A 15,231-nucleotide genomic window follows, 5' to 3' on the forward strand; every position below is an offset into this window, starting at 1 on the left:
GGTGTCCGTGTCACCGATGATGTCATCAGCCTAAACCTCCTCCTCCTCATCATCGCCTCGTTATTATGGGATTTTCCCTGACATTCCTCCTCATCCCAAGCACTTGTTGTGCTTTAGAGATAATCATTTAATCAAAACTCTCTTCCTACTTTGTTGCAAACCTTTTCCTAACACCTTTCTCAACAATTCAGGTTGATTCTTTCTTGTGATGATATTTGTACGTAAGTACGTCATATTGTAACTAGTGCTGTCAGGCGATTAAAAAAATGTATCTAATTAATTACAGTATTTGTAATTAATTAATCTAATTAATTGCATTTTAATCACATAACCATTTTATGCCTGATATTCTATATTCTATAATCATATTCAAATTGCATGTGTCCGGATGGCAGAATTCAGTACTGTATACGAAACCTTCTGTGAGGTTCGCTTTTTCCCTGGACCTTTAATTCCCTGTCTCCTCACCTCTCCAGCCCCCACCCTCGCGTTCGTTTAGTCTCGTCTGCTCTTCAGCAGCCCACACCCTTGGACTATCTTTCATTATCTGTTTGATTGGTCCGTGCCGAACACACACTTCTAGTTCAAGTATCAATTACCATCACGCACCTGTTGTGTGTTCTAATTAGCGCCCCCAGTGGGTTTTAAATACCTCGCTCTTCCCCCCAGTCCTCGTCGGGTCGTTCCGTATCATATCTCTATCAGCAAACTCCTACGGGAGGTTCTCTATCTGTAGGCTCCTACGGGAGTTTCTGTTTCTGTCTGTATGCTGTTTCATCTCCGGCGTGAGACGAGGTGCAAGCCTTCGCCACCTGTCGCCGTTTGCCTGGAGTGGGACACAGTACTGCGCTCTCTAATCCTCTATGGGAGGTATTCCAGTGTTCCACTCCAGACCTCCGCACCAGATGCGCTCTCCGAACCGGCGCGTTCTCCAAGCAGACGCGCACCACTCAGACCTCCGCGCCAGATGCGCTCTCCGAACCGGCGCGTTCTCCAAGCAGACGCGCACCACTCAGACCTCCGCGCCAGATGCGCTCTCCGAACCGGCGCGTTCTCCAAGCAGACGCGCACCACTCAGACCCCGCGCCAGATGCGCTCTCCGAACCGGCGCGTTCTCCAAGCAGACGCGCACCACTCAGACCTCCGCGCCAGATGCGCTCTCCGAACCGGCGCGTTCTCCAAGCAGACGCGCACCACTCAGACCTCCGCGCCAGATGCGCTCTCCGAACCGGCGCGTTCTCCAAGCAGACGCGCACCACTCAGACCTCCGCGCCAGATGCGCTCTCCGAACCGGCGCGTTCTCCAAGCAGACGCGCACCACTCAGACCTCCGCGCCAGATGCGCTCTCCGAACCGGCGCGTTCTCCAAGCAGACGCGCACCACTCAGACCCCGCGCCAGATGCGCTCTCCGAACCGGCGCGTTCTCCAAGCAGACGCACACCACTCCAGACCCCGCGCCAGATGCGCTCTCCGAGCCGGCGCGCTCTCCTCCAGACGTCTAGCCTGCGTGCTCCTACTCCATCCCTGTAAGCAGCTCTGACCCTCGCCCTGTTCCAAGGTCCAAACCCTGTTTTCTCTGTCCCTGTTTCCCCTCTCTAGTCCTCCTAGTCCTCCATGTCCAGTCCTTCTAGTCCTCCTAGTCCTCCTTGTCCAGTCCTTCTTGTCCTCCTAGTCCTCCCTGTCCAGTCCTCCTAGTCCTCCTAGTCATCCCTGTCCAGTCCTCCTAGTCCTCCCTGTTCCTGCCCTTGTCCCTTGCCCTGGCCCTGTTCCCTTAGCCCTCCCCTTAGCCAGCTTGCCTCTTAAAGGCACATTGCCCTTTTTCCCTAGTTCTTGTTTTCCAGTGTTTTGTGTTCCCCCTTAAAGGCACAGTGCCTATTTTCCCAAGTTCTTGTTTTCCAGTATTTTGTGTTCTCCCTTAAAGGGACAGTGCCGCTTTTCTGTTGTTTTCAATAAATGCCCAGTTCTTGGCTTACTCTCATACCTGTCTTGTGTTGTGCGATTGGGGTCGGTTACAAACCATAACACCTTCTGTTTAATCATCGTCCATCTATTAATTTGCTTAGATTTTTCAGGTCTGGTCAATTTGAGCATGGTGTTATTCACAGTCAAAGATAATTTTTTTTGTATTGATATTCTCATTTGGTTCATTACAATTTACTCAAGCCTAGTAACATACACAGTATTTCTGACACTGGGAATACATTCCCTGAGATCCATAGATGTCCCTAGAATCAGATACCAAGAACATGCAAATGGACCATATTAAAAAAAAGTCTGTAAATGTGTATTCTACGTTGTTATGGAATGAATGAGATTTAAAAAAAATATCAAAAATAAAATCAATACAATTTGTAATTAATTTTGAGTTAATTTTCATAACGCGATAATTTGCTGTGTAATTAATTAATCTAATTAACGCGATAAACTGACAGCCCTAATTGTAACACATTTACTCTTTTCTAAAAAATTACTATTCCGATCATAGTTCTCACTCTCCTGACCTATATACCTGGACAGTTATGTAATTATGGACTAAATCATATAGAAACGCCAATATCTTCTCAGATGGGAGTCCTTGACGTGAAAAAGATTGAGAACCACTGCAGTAGTGTACACACATCTAAGTATATATAATTAATACAGTAATACAGGATAGAAAAAGCTGCCTTATGTTAACTTCATGTTAATAAGTGTCCTCATGCACTCCTGTCCACACCGCTTCATTTAGGACTAAAGTAATCCAACTACCTATGCTTGTTTATGTGAATGGCCTAAAGCTATATTCATTCATTCATTCATTATCATGTACTTAATTCCACCCTCCTCCCCCTCTTACATACCCACACATATACACCATGTGTACCCCCCACCCAACCATTTACTCCACAACGCCTTTCAAGTAAGCATTGACGTGAACTTGCTATTCAATATTCATTCTCTCCTATTTAGTTCAGATAAGATAAGATATTCCTTTATTGATCCCCATGGGGAAATGCAGGCATCATAGTGTGAGGGCGGAGGGGAGGTAGTACAGGTATGGGCATGGTAATAGTAGAAGTTATAATTACAGGCAATACAATTATAGTACAGTAGGAAAGTAAAAAATAGGCAGTGTAAACAATATAATTAATTCTAAATATACGCATGAGCAAGTAGGTAGTGTAATCAAAGGTGCAGGTGAGGGTCTGTATCAGTTATATTAAACATTACAATAAATAACACTTATAATCTGAATATATACTATGAGTAAGTAAAGTATACAGTATACACAGGTGCAGTATACATAAGATATCCTGACTGGCATGATATACGCCATACGTCATACGCCGTCGTCCGTGCAATTTAGTTGATGAGAAGAAAAATGCAATCCAAAAATCGTAGTTGAAAATATTATTTCATACAGCATACCAGTGGCCGTGCGAAGCCCCCGATCCGTCTGAGACGTACTGTACTGCCGCCCTGTTTGACCTCCATGTTGGCGTCATCGTGGGGGGGGGGGGGGGTTTTGAAAGCCTTGTGTCCCTGCGCTTCTGCTGTATAACTGGCCCCGCTGTGTGCTGCTGATCCCCTCCAGACAGGTGCCACCGTACAGTGAGAGCCTCACTGGACTGGAGCAGCTGGGGCCCGTCGTCAGCGCTCTCTGGAGATGACATCACCTGACAAGTGTTCCGTCTGACTCATCGAACCCCCCCCCCCCCCACCGCTCCCTGGCTCCGTCTCCACCTCTGACACACACACACACACACACACTTCATCTCAGGCCTGGACTAGGGGGGCTCTAGGACGGACATTGACGGTAGCAGGCGCTAGGTTCAGTGAGGCTCTCTAATTCCTAAGCCAAGGAGATGTGAGGTAAGGGGGAGGCAGAGCACACGATGAAGGCCCACTCGTCATCACGCATGGACAGGTGCGATGGCTTCCACTCGGTGCCATCAATGGTCTCTTTTTTAACATCTCTCAGAAGGATGTTATTACTCTTATCTCGCTTATTATAGGCCTGTTAGGAGAGGATCAGGCCGCTGACAAAGGAACAATGAAACGACCGGGAGTCAAGAGTGCGACCGAGGCTGTTCCACTTTAGTGTGCAAGGTTGTGAATCAGGGAAGGTCTGTCCCTGCCTCGGACATAAAACAGTGATCTCTTTAATTACCAGGCATAAAATCCAAAGTATAATATGTTCACCCCACTATTACAAAGGACTGGAGTCCTAGGATCCTCTGGAGGTGAGAGCATCCGACGCAGGGAATGTGGAGGGGGATAGGGTAAAATGTAAATGGGTGGGCTTCATTGCGAGATGTCGTAAAAAGTAATTAATTAATTTTGGTAATTTATATATTTCTATAGAAGGTGAACTGGATAGAATATGTGATGTGTCGTTAAACTGTCCTACATATCATTCTTAAGATGGGTATGCAATATAGCTGCTTCCTATGGTCCATAATGACAGAAGTGCAAGAAAACGTATTCAGACTTTTATATGTATATTAATATATTCTATCTTTTAAAACATATACGAAGGTCATTGAATTGGAGGAATCGTATTGGAGTGGTATTTGACTAAAGTGGTCCTTTATTAAAACAGAAAAAAGCCTTGACAATCACCAGTACTTAATACATTCTCCATATTGACAATAGAAGTCCCGTCCAGTTTGTTTAGAGCTAGCTAGTCAGTGAGGCGCTGTCATGTCATGCAGCTTCTCACCAAAGAATGTCCCAAGTCCTCAATGTTTCCCTGACGTTTATTGACATTATGTCCTAGTAGTGGAAAACCTAGTGGAAAAAATGTTTTCTTTTTCTTTCCCATCATAGGTTATCTACTAGGTTATTTATACTAGGTTAGGATGGGGCTTGAGGTCTCTGCCAAGGTTAAGGTTATGGTTACATTTATATACAACATTGTAGATGAAAGTTACAACCTAAAAACCTAACCCTCAGAGTGTCTGGGGTCCTCGGTACTTAAAGACGCACCAGCCATATATGTAACCGACAATGAGGCAGAAGAGAATGGCTGTCCAGAAAAGCCTATAAAGAAGGCTAAGAGAAACCCAAATAAGCCTAAAAGGCAGCATCATAAGGTTAAGCGGGGTAGCCTATAATTGCAGGTTACGAATTGTAACAGGAAAGAAGTAGGGAAACCACTTTTCTCGTGCGCAAAAAGCACTGATCCCTGAGAGTAAAAACTGCTATTGTTGCTGTCTTAATAATAAAGAGGAGAAGCATTTTAACAGGGAACACTCTAAATGGCCGGAGACACAGTGTGTGTTACAAACTGTAACCACAAGGGGAGAATAACCCCAACTGGGGATGGAGCTGGGAGACCTTTCAATCTAGCGAGAGCTAGAATGAAGAAGAGAGGTTCCTGAGCTGAGGACGAAGTGCGAGAGAGAGAGAGAGAGAGAGAGAGAGAGCGACAGAGAGAGAGAGAGAGAGAGAGAGAGAGAGAGAGAGAGAGAGAGAGAGAGAGAGAGAGAGAGAGAGAGAGAGAGAGAGAGAACTCTATGACATGTCCCGCATACAAAATCGGATAAAAAGGCAAGGGGGAGACCCCTCTGAGTGGAGCAAGGGAGACCTGTCAATCTAGCCAGAGCTAGAATGAGATGGAAGGACTCTGGAGCTGAGGACGTGTTGTGAGGAGGATTGCTACCAACATTGAGACAGTGAGGGGGGGAAGAAACAGTTTGTAGGTGGTGGAGGCAGCTGCCGTCAGGGAGAGAAGCAGAGAGAAAGCCTCTCTGGAAGTCTGATTGTGGACCGTGGATAGATTACGTTGGCGGGGCTGCAACACTTTTAAGTCTTTGAGGACTTCATGCACCAAGAGGAGGGAAAAATGCCAGCCAGTCATTAATGAGAGCTGCGCTGAGAGAAGTGCTACGTTGTCAGCGGGGAGCGTGGGAAGTAGCTTGAACCAATGACAGTGGTGATAAAGCCAGTGGGGCGTACTGTAGCACCAACTGTTGAGAGAGGAAGCCGGAGATAACTGGGCTAAGAACGTAGCCGTGGCTTTAAAAGACATGTAACAGCCAAGAGCGAGAGAGTGAGAGAGTGAGAGAGTGAGAGAGTGAGAGAGTGAGAGAGTGAGAGAGGGCTGATGAGGGAAGAAAACCAACCCAACCAAGCCGGTGGTCAGAAATGACTGTTACCGCGGGAACAGAGGGAGGGATTTGGGTTGTTGAATGGAATAAGCCCTGCTGGGATGATGAGAGTGCGTTCGGTCCAACGTTGGCCTGTTCCATTAGGGACAAAGTCAACCGCTTAGTAAACAGCATGAACAACAGCCACATTGTGAAACACATAACATGATGGTAGCATTGGTGAAACCTGAGCCCCGCAGACAGTCACTATACCCTCATAGCTCCATGCAGAGACAACATGCTACGTCAACAGCAGGAGTGTGAAGTAGCAGCACTGCTGAGAGTGGTAATAAGGAGTTCTATAATGACGTCCCAACTGGGAATAGAACTCCAGTCTTTCATCAACACCTCTTACAAGAAGACTATGAGTGCATATGGCTTTTTACCAGCGGTGGTCCTAGTGGGGATGAAATCCTGAACCCGGGCAGTGTTAGCATCTTACTCTAACACCATGATGACTTGATGATGATGATGGTGATGGTGAAGGTGAAGATTACATGATGATGAAGATTACATGATGATGATGATGGTTATAGTGATGGTGGTGATGATGAGGATGGTGATGATGATGATGATGATGATGATGGAGATGATGATGACAACGATGATGATTCTGATGATGATGATGATGATGATGATGATGAAGAAGATGATGGTGATGAAGATGATGAAGATAACACAATGATGATGATGATTATGGTGATGGTGGTGATGATGAAGATGATGAAGAAGATGATGATGATGATGATGATGATGATGATGATGATGATGATGATGATGATGATGATGATCGTGATGATGATGATGAAGATTACACAATGATGATGGTGATGGTGATGGAGATGATGATGACAACGATGATGATGATGATGATGATGATGATGATGATGATGATGATGATGATGATGATGATGATGATGATGATGACGATCGTGATGATGATGATGCAGATGAAGATGATATGATGGTGATGATGATGACAATGATGATGATGATTCTGATGATGATTCTGATGATGATTCTGATGACATGCTGATTATGTTTATGATGATGACAATGATTATGGTAATGTTGATGACAATGATGATGATGATGATTATGGCAATGATGATGATGATGAAGATGAGTATGGTAATGATAATGAAGGTGCCGGTCTCAGCTCCCCTGCCCCTCCTCTCTCTCTCTCTCTCTCTCTCTCTCTCTCTCTCTCTCTCTCTCTCTCTCTCTCTCTCTCTCTCTCTCTCTCTCTCTCTCTCTCTCTCTCTCTCTCTCTCTCTCTCTCTCTCTCTCTCTCTCTCTCTCTCTCTCTCTCTCGGGGGGTGGCTGATAACATTGAGTGCTGCTGCTGAGTGCACAGCATTACATCATCCTGCTGCTTCCCGGCAAGCTGAGCCGAGGAGAGCTGAGATCAGAGGCTGTGAACGTCCCAACAGCTGAGCAGACCGCTGCATTACCTTAAAGCAGAGGTGGCAGTACATCACAAGCAAGTCTCATGTCTTAACCTTCAAGTCTCAAGCAAGTCCCAAGTCACTATGTTTAGACTCAGCAAGTCAAGTCAATAAACTTCATGCAAGACAAATCAAGTCACTGTTAAAGAAGTGCAAACAAGAGAGAAAGGGGTACAATGGTGAGCCATGTAATGAGAACTATACAAATAGGGACATTATTGTTAGGATTATATCAATACCAATACCACTATTGATACTGCTTATTGATACCAACACTGATAATTCTCAGTATTACTTTTGTATTAGTTAGGGCAAACATTTTGGTAACACTTTATAATAACACTCAGTTATAAGATGCGGCACGGTGGTGTAGTGGTTAACACTGGCCCCTCACAGCATGAAGGTCCAGGGTTCGATTCCCACTTGGGGACCAGGTTTCCGCGATGCCAGGTACCCAGGTGGGGTATCTCCCAGCCTTTTCTGTGTGGAGTTTGCATGTTCTCCCCGTGCTCGCAAGGGTCCCCCCCCCCCCCCCCCCCCCCCATAAGAGTAACCCAACGGAAAAATATGCACAACAGATCGCTGACGCTGTCGCGTCCCTGACGAAGACGGGCAGGAGCACTTGAATTGGTCCCCGGGCGTGGTACCTCGCCGACGCCCTGTCTGCTCCCTGTAAGTCCTGCATTATTATATTAAATTATTATTATATTGCGTGCCCTAATCTAAAGTGAAGACTATTCATCATTATTAACAAATGTCTAATACAGATTATATGTTGACTTTTTCATCACATTACAAATGTTGTTGACAGCTTTCGGATCCACCCTTCTTTGTGACATCAAACAGTGACAGAATTAGGACTATAGATAAATGCTATTTTATTAACATATAAAATACATTTGCACACATAACATATAGTGTAACATGGGGGACACTAGGACCCAGGATTACCCTTGCCAGGTATTGCCAGAGTATGTAGAGGGGGTCTCACGCGAGTGAGACTTGACTTCACATTTGTTCCCATCTGTTTGAATGGAAGCTACAAACATGTTATACATTAGCAGAGCCACTGAATTTGTGCTCCCCCACGCTTTTAAGGTATGAGCAGGATAAACACATTTTTCGTTGGTAAATCTATTCCATAATTTCTGACCTACAACTCCTATATTTTGTGTAGATGTACTCAGGGACGTGCACAGGACTTTAGAGGGGCAGGTACTCAAAGGCTGAAAAGGGCACTCTACCTGTGTGTGTTTTAACCGAGCGCGCGAGTAGCGCGCAAGCAGGATTTTTAAGGGCCCTTTTCAGGCGGGGGGGCCCCCTTTTTATGCTTTTTGGGGGGTTTTGGTGATCAAATATTGAATATTGAACTATAATAATCAGTGCAGGAGCTCACTTATCCTTGAAAGACACTTTTATCACTGACTTAAAAGGCCCATACATCTCCATAAATGTTCAGAGGGGAGGGAATAAGTGCTTTTATACAGACCCCAAGAAGTGCTGTATATTCTGTATTGTTTAATATAAATGCATTTTTTATTCCAATCCCGATTTGTATTTGAGATTCCCAAATCCCATCGGACTTGACTTCTTCGTGTCCCTCAATGAGTGTAATACCAGCATTCAACTGTATGCGCCACAGCGGTTTCTATCATCATCATCACCACCCACGCATGCATAAAATATATAGGTCCGTGGAGAGGCATGATGAGGAGGCCGTGCAAACTGCAATGGAATATGGGGCATCTCTCTCTCCTTACCTAATATTTAGATTTTATCCTGACATTTTTCAGTTGGAAGGGCAGTCTATATGCGTAACAGTAAACGAAATAAAAAATAAAAAAAATATTATTTTATTTTTATTTTTTTAAGGGCACTTTTTTTTATTAGGCTCAAAAAGGCAGGTGCTCAAGCAGCCCTTGGGCTCTATGTGTGCACGTGCCTGGATGTACTTGATGTGTTGGACGCTAACGTTACATTTGAATTATGTCTTTATTCCTAATGTGTGCTCAGTATATTGCGGTATGTGATGATGAATTTGTATTTTCAGGCTGTATAGGCGCCGATACAGCCTGAAAATACAAATAATTATTACCCTCATGTAGCATACATATATACGTGGTTGGCCCTTTAAGCATGGCGCCCAAACACGTATGTATACGTGGTTGGCCACGAATGTGTTAAGTTGAAATGATGACTAATATTATGGTGTGGAGGGTGGCTAGTATGTCTGGATAATAATAATATCTTAAATTTATATAGCGCCTTTCAGGAGACCCAAGGCGCTTAACAGCTAAGGGAGGGGGACAAGGAACAACGTAACAACAAAATAATAATCAAAAGGAAAGAAAGAAAGAAAACGAAAGAAAGAAAAAAGGGGAAATCATTTACAAATTTGGTGAAAAGGTGGGTTTTGAGTTGGGATTTGAAGGAGTGCAGGGATGTAGCACTACGGATGTTTGGAGGGAGTGAGTTCCAGACGGTGGGTGCGGCCACAGAGAAGGCTCTGGGACCAACAGTCCGCATGTTGGTGGTGGGGATGGAGAGGAGACCGGAGTCAGAGGACCGCAGCCTCCGAGGCGGGATGTAGGGATGGAGGAGGTCCGCTAGGTACCGGGGGGCAAGGGAGTGAAGGGCTTTTTAGGTGATGAGGAGGATCTTGAAATTGATGCAGGACTTGACTGGAAGCCAGTGGAGGTGGATGAGGGTGGGGGTGATGTGGTGCCAGGACTTGGTGCGGGTGAGAACCCTGGCAGCAGAACTTTGCACATATTGTAGCCTGTTCAGGGCATTACTGGGTAGCCCTATGAGGACAGAGTCAAGACGGGAGGTGACGAAAGCGTGGATGAGAGTCTCTGCTACGGAGTCGGGCAGAGATGGCGGGAGTCAGGAAATGTTCCTGAGATGGAAAAAAGCTGATTTGGTTATTGTTTTTATGTGGGAATGAAAGAAGAGGGTGGAGTCCAGTATGACGCCCAGGTTGCGAACTTCTGGGGAAGGGTGGATTAGGCAGCCATCCACTTCAAGGAGGAGATCTCCAACCTTCCGGAGCAATGACTGCTTGGCCACAACCATGAGCTCAGTCTTCTTGCTATTTAGCTTCAGGAAATTGGATGACATCCAGGCCTTGATGTCAAGGAGACAGTTGACGAGGTGCTGTGGGGGAGGGGAGTGGAGGGTGAGGTGCTGAGTGTCATCAGCGTAAGAGTGGAAATTGAGACCATGTTTCCGGATGATGTGACCAAGGGAGAGCATGTAGATTGTGAAGAGGAGTGGACCAATAACGGAGCCCTGCGGCACACCTTGGTTGATGGGGCAGGGGTGGAGGTGGAGTTGCAGATGGAGATTAACTGTTTTCGGTCAGTGAGGTAGGACTCAAACCAGGTGAGAGCGGTCCCAGTAACACCCAGGTGGTCAGAGAGGTGGTTGAGGAGAATGGAATGGGAGACCGTGTCAAAGGCCGCAGATAGATCCCGGAGGATGAGGAGGCTGATGTGACCGGCGTCGAAGGCAATGAGGAGGTCGTTGGTGACCTTGGCAAGGGCAGTCTCGGTGCTGTGGTGTTTCCTGAAGCCAGATTGAAAGGGTTCATAGAGCTCATGGTTGGACAGGTGTTGGTGCAGTTGGGTGGCCACTGCTCTTTCCAGGATCTTGCTCAGGAATGGAAGGTTGGAGATCAGCTGGTAATTCCCAAGGTCATCTGGGTCCAGACCAGGCTTCTTCAGGATGGGCGTGACTGATGCTGTCTTGAAGCTGGAGGGTACCCTGCCCGATTCCAGGGAAGAATTAATTATTCCCACGATGGTAGGGTACACGGCAGGTAGGCCAGCTTTGACCAGGACTGTGGGTAAGGGTTCAAGGGAGCAGGTGGAGGCCTTGGCCTTGGTGACCAGCTTAGCCACCTGGAGAGTGTCGACAGGTGCAAAGGAGGAGAGGGAGCACTGACGCGGAGTAGTAGAAAGACTTGGCCTTGGCCAAGGCATCCTTATACCGTCCCACAAATGGTCTTTGTAAGCCTCGCGATGGACAGTGAGGCCGGATTTATTGCGGCGCCTCTCCAGCTGGCGGACAACCGCTTTCAAGGTGCGAAGTTCAATGGTGAACGAAGGTTATCCTATAACCCTAGTTATTTGAGTATAGCGAGCGCTCTGCTCTATTGGAACTGTCCCTTTAATCATATGCTATCATGAAAACGTTCAACCACATGCACGCTCCTCACCTGCCTGGCCACGCCCACATCCGCTCATACATAAGCGGGCCATGGCCATACTACCAGCTCCTTCCCCAGTCTTTCACCGCCAAAAAAAGGAAGACACGTGGGGTCCTCAGTGAGTCAGAGCAGAGCGCTCGCTATACTCATATAACTAGGGTTATAGGATAACCTTCATTATTTTTCATATAGCTTTGCACTCTGCTCTATTGGAACACAAGAGTGGAGCAGAGCGGAAAGCCCGACAGATGTACCCGCTGAGGTCCCCTACAACCATCAGTATACCGGGAAGGATCCGGGCCCCCCCGCCCCCCCCCTAGTGAGGGATCAGACCCGACTGTGCAAAGAGGGTTCAGTATCTCAAACGCACAGGGTGAGTAGACCGTGGGACTTACCTTCGTATAGAAGGGCCCGTGACTACTCGGACGCGCATCCCGCACGCCACCAGGGAAGGGAGGTGAAGCAAAACCCCCTGCCACAGCCCCCAACATCGCGGGGTCGGGGTCAAAAAGCCCCAACCCCATGGCAAGGCCAGAGTAGCGGGGCACGGAGGAGGTCCCAGCCCCAGGCCACATCCCGGGGGTTAGGACCCCATGAAAAAGGGGCCTGGTGAGGTCAACGAGGCCGCGGCATCGAGACCCCACCAGATGGTCACTGGTAACACCACCCCCCACATCACCAGCGTATCGGACGGGCCTAAAATAGGTGAAGGCCCTTCTCCCCCTGGCACGCCGTTCCGAAGCGCTCCCAAAGAGGCTTCCCCCCCACAATGTCGTGGGGCCAGCCGGCGCCCCGGGGAGACAACCCTCCAAGGAGGTTGATCCCTCAATCCAGGTCGACAGGTCTAAAGAGCAGAACTCGACCTGCGCCCAGAGCACTGCGGACTAGACAGGCGCCTAATAGCCTTTATCGCTACCGGGGGCGAGCCTTTATCGCTACCGGGGAAACATAGGGGGAACATAGGACCCGGGGAACATAGAACCCTTTTGGAACATGGGAAACATAGGGGGAACATAGGACCCGGGGAACATAGAACCCTTTTGCGGATGGGGGAACATAGAACCCTTAAAAAAATAAAAATAAAAAAAGCGGGGAACATAGAACCCGGGGAATATAGAACCCGGGGAACATAGGGATGACCCCCCTCAGGGAACCAAAGCACCTCAAAGGCGCTAAAAACTATATTACAAACATCACAAAACAAACTGGTCAGACTACTGCTTGACCTTACCCCTAGAACCCACCTCACCCCTGCCCACTTTGACAACCTAGGATGGCTTAGAGTAGACGAAAGAGTACAGCAACATGCAATGGGCCTGGTCTACAAGATACAGTACATGACCAAGGTACCCATGTACATGTCAAAATACTTCCCAAAGGTCAGTGAATATCACGACCACAACACCAGAGAGAGCTCCACAAATCATGTTAAACCAAGATTCGGCTCAAACAAGGGACTAAACACGTTTCACAATTATGCCACATCAATGTGGAACGCCCTACCCACAGCTGTAAAGGAATGTGAATCACTACCCACTTTTAAAACCACTCTCAAGGAGCACCTACGGGAGACTGCAATTCGAAACTGGCCCCTGTAAATGTCCTAACCCAACCCCCTCCAATGTACAGTAAATGTCCTAACCCAGTAATACACGAGACCCTCTTCTTGGACCAAGTAAGGTTTCGTTGATAATCCAATGTAGAAGTTGAAAAAACTCAATACAAATATGCATAGGTTTAAGCTGAGATAAACAGTAAGGTAGCTAAGAGAACCACAACTGTAAACAGCATGCATAAAAGCTCAATAGTATAATACTACAGTTAGTTTCAGAGGAGAAGCGGCGAACAGACAACGCCAGCGTCCTCTCGCTCTGATCTGATCAAGCATGATCAAGCTCTAATCAAGCAATCTTGGCAGTTTTTAAATCTTTATCTAAGGCTCTTTGAACGCTGACATAGATTACTATGCCTGCAACAGTTTCCCACTATATATTTATTATGCGGCACACGCGAGTACCTACTGTATAGGCAATTATTTAAATGGCGTGAAGATTAAACATTCTTTTCTATCTGATGATTACTATTTTCTGCTGTGGGTTGTGTAGACTAATACTACATCCGTTAATTTACACTGAAATTGTAATCCTCGTCAAGGAAAAACACGATCTTGTTTGCCCAATCTTGCAGGATTGCATTTGTCACACAGTTGATTGGAGAGACAGAGAAAGACCATTCTGCTGTGGAGTTACATTCACTTTGAACTAGTGAGGGACAGCGAACAGAACGATGAATCTCTGTCTTAGAAAAACTCTCAATGCATGAGCTATATCTTGTCTGAATCGGAAACGGTTTGGTGATATAAGGCTGGAGAGAAAACCAACGCAGGTGTGGGAGAATCCGTTCAGCATGCTGCTTTCAGCTCCATCCTCCAGCACTGTTTTCTATGTCCTGCTAGACACCGTATTTTAACTCTTCTGCCCCCTTAGCGACTATTTTGTGTTTTTTGCCTATATTTTTTTGTGTTTCTGTGTACAACGATGGCTGTGTTGATTATTATGTCATGAAATTGTGTCCATTTGCTTATTTTCCATATATTCACAGAATTTGAAAAGATTAGATTTTGAAACCCTCTAACACAAAAGTTAACAATATTAGCTTTCAAACCGTCCATAGTGGTTTATTTCTTGCCATTAGGGGGTTAGGGTTAGGGTTACCCAGACAGAAAGATTAGGAGAAGGTAAAATCTCATCCCTGTGCCCGTGCCCACCCCAACACTTGCTCAACAGTCCCCTAACCCCAACACTTGCTCAACAGTCCCCTAACCCCAACCCTAACCCCAACCCTGACCCTGACCATGACCCTGACCCTAACCCTAACCCTAACCCTAACCCTAACCCTAACCCTAACCCTAACCCTAACCCTAACCCTAACCCTAACCATAACCCTCACCCCAACCCTAACCCTAACCCCAACCCTAACCCTAACCCTAATCCTAACCCTAACCCTAACCATAACCCTACAAACGGAAATATTTGGAATCTTTGATAGATATGTTGAGTTCATAGGTTCATAGTGGTATTCATGAAAAAAGAATTGGAACGAAATATTACAAATTAAGTTTTTTATGACCTTGAACGTGATGCAATCTTTTCATGCACTAACGTGACAACTCTGTCAGTTACTTAACAAGGCACAAGGGTTAAGCCTGAGTTGAGTGCACTGCACTATAAGCCCTTGCCAACATGTACACAGGTTTTTCATCTTTGCTAAAAAAAGAAAATAAATCCCATCCACACCAACAGTGTTTTAGAAAATCAACACAAAAGTGCTCACATGAAATTACGTGATGGCATAACCTAACACCTGTGTTTTCATGTGGATAGGAGGCCAAAACAGAAAATAAAAGCTCATGGAAATAATGGCTTATCACAGTGACATTAGT

Source organism: Notolepis coatsorum (assembly GCF_963971535.1).
Source record: "Notolepis coatsorum genome assembly, chromosome: 3".
Lineage (NCBI taxonomy): Eukaryota > Metazoa > Chordata > Actinopteri > Aulopiformes > Paralepididae > Notolepis > Notolepis coatsorum.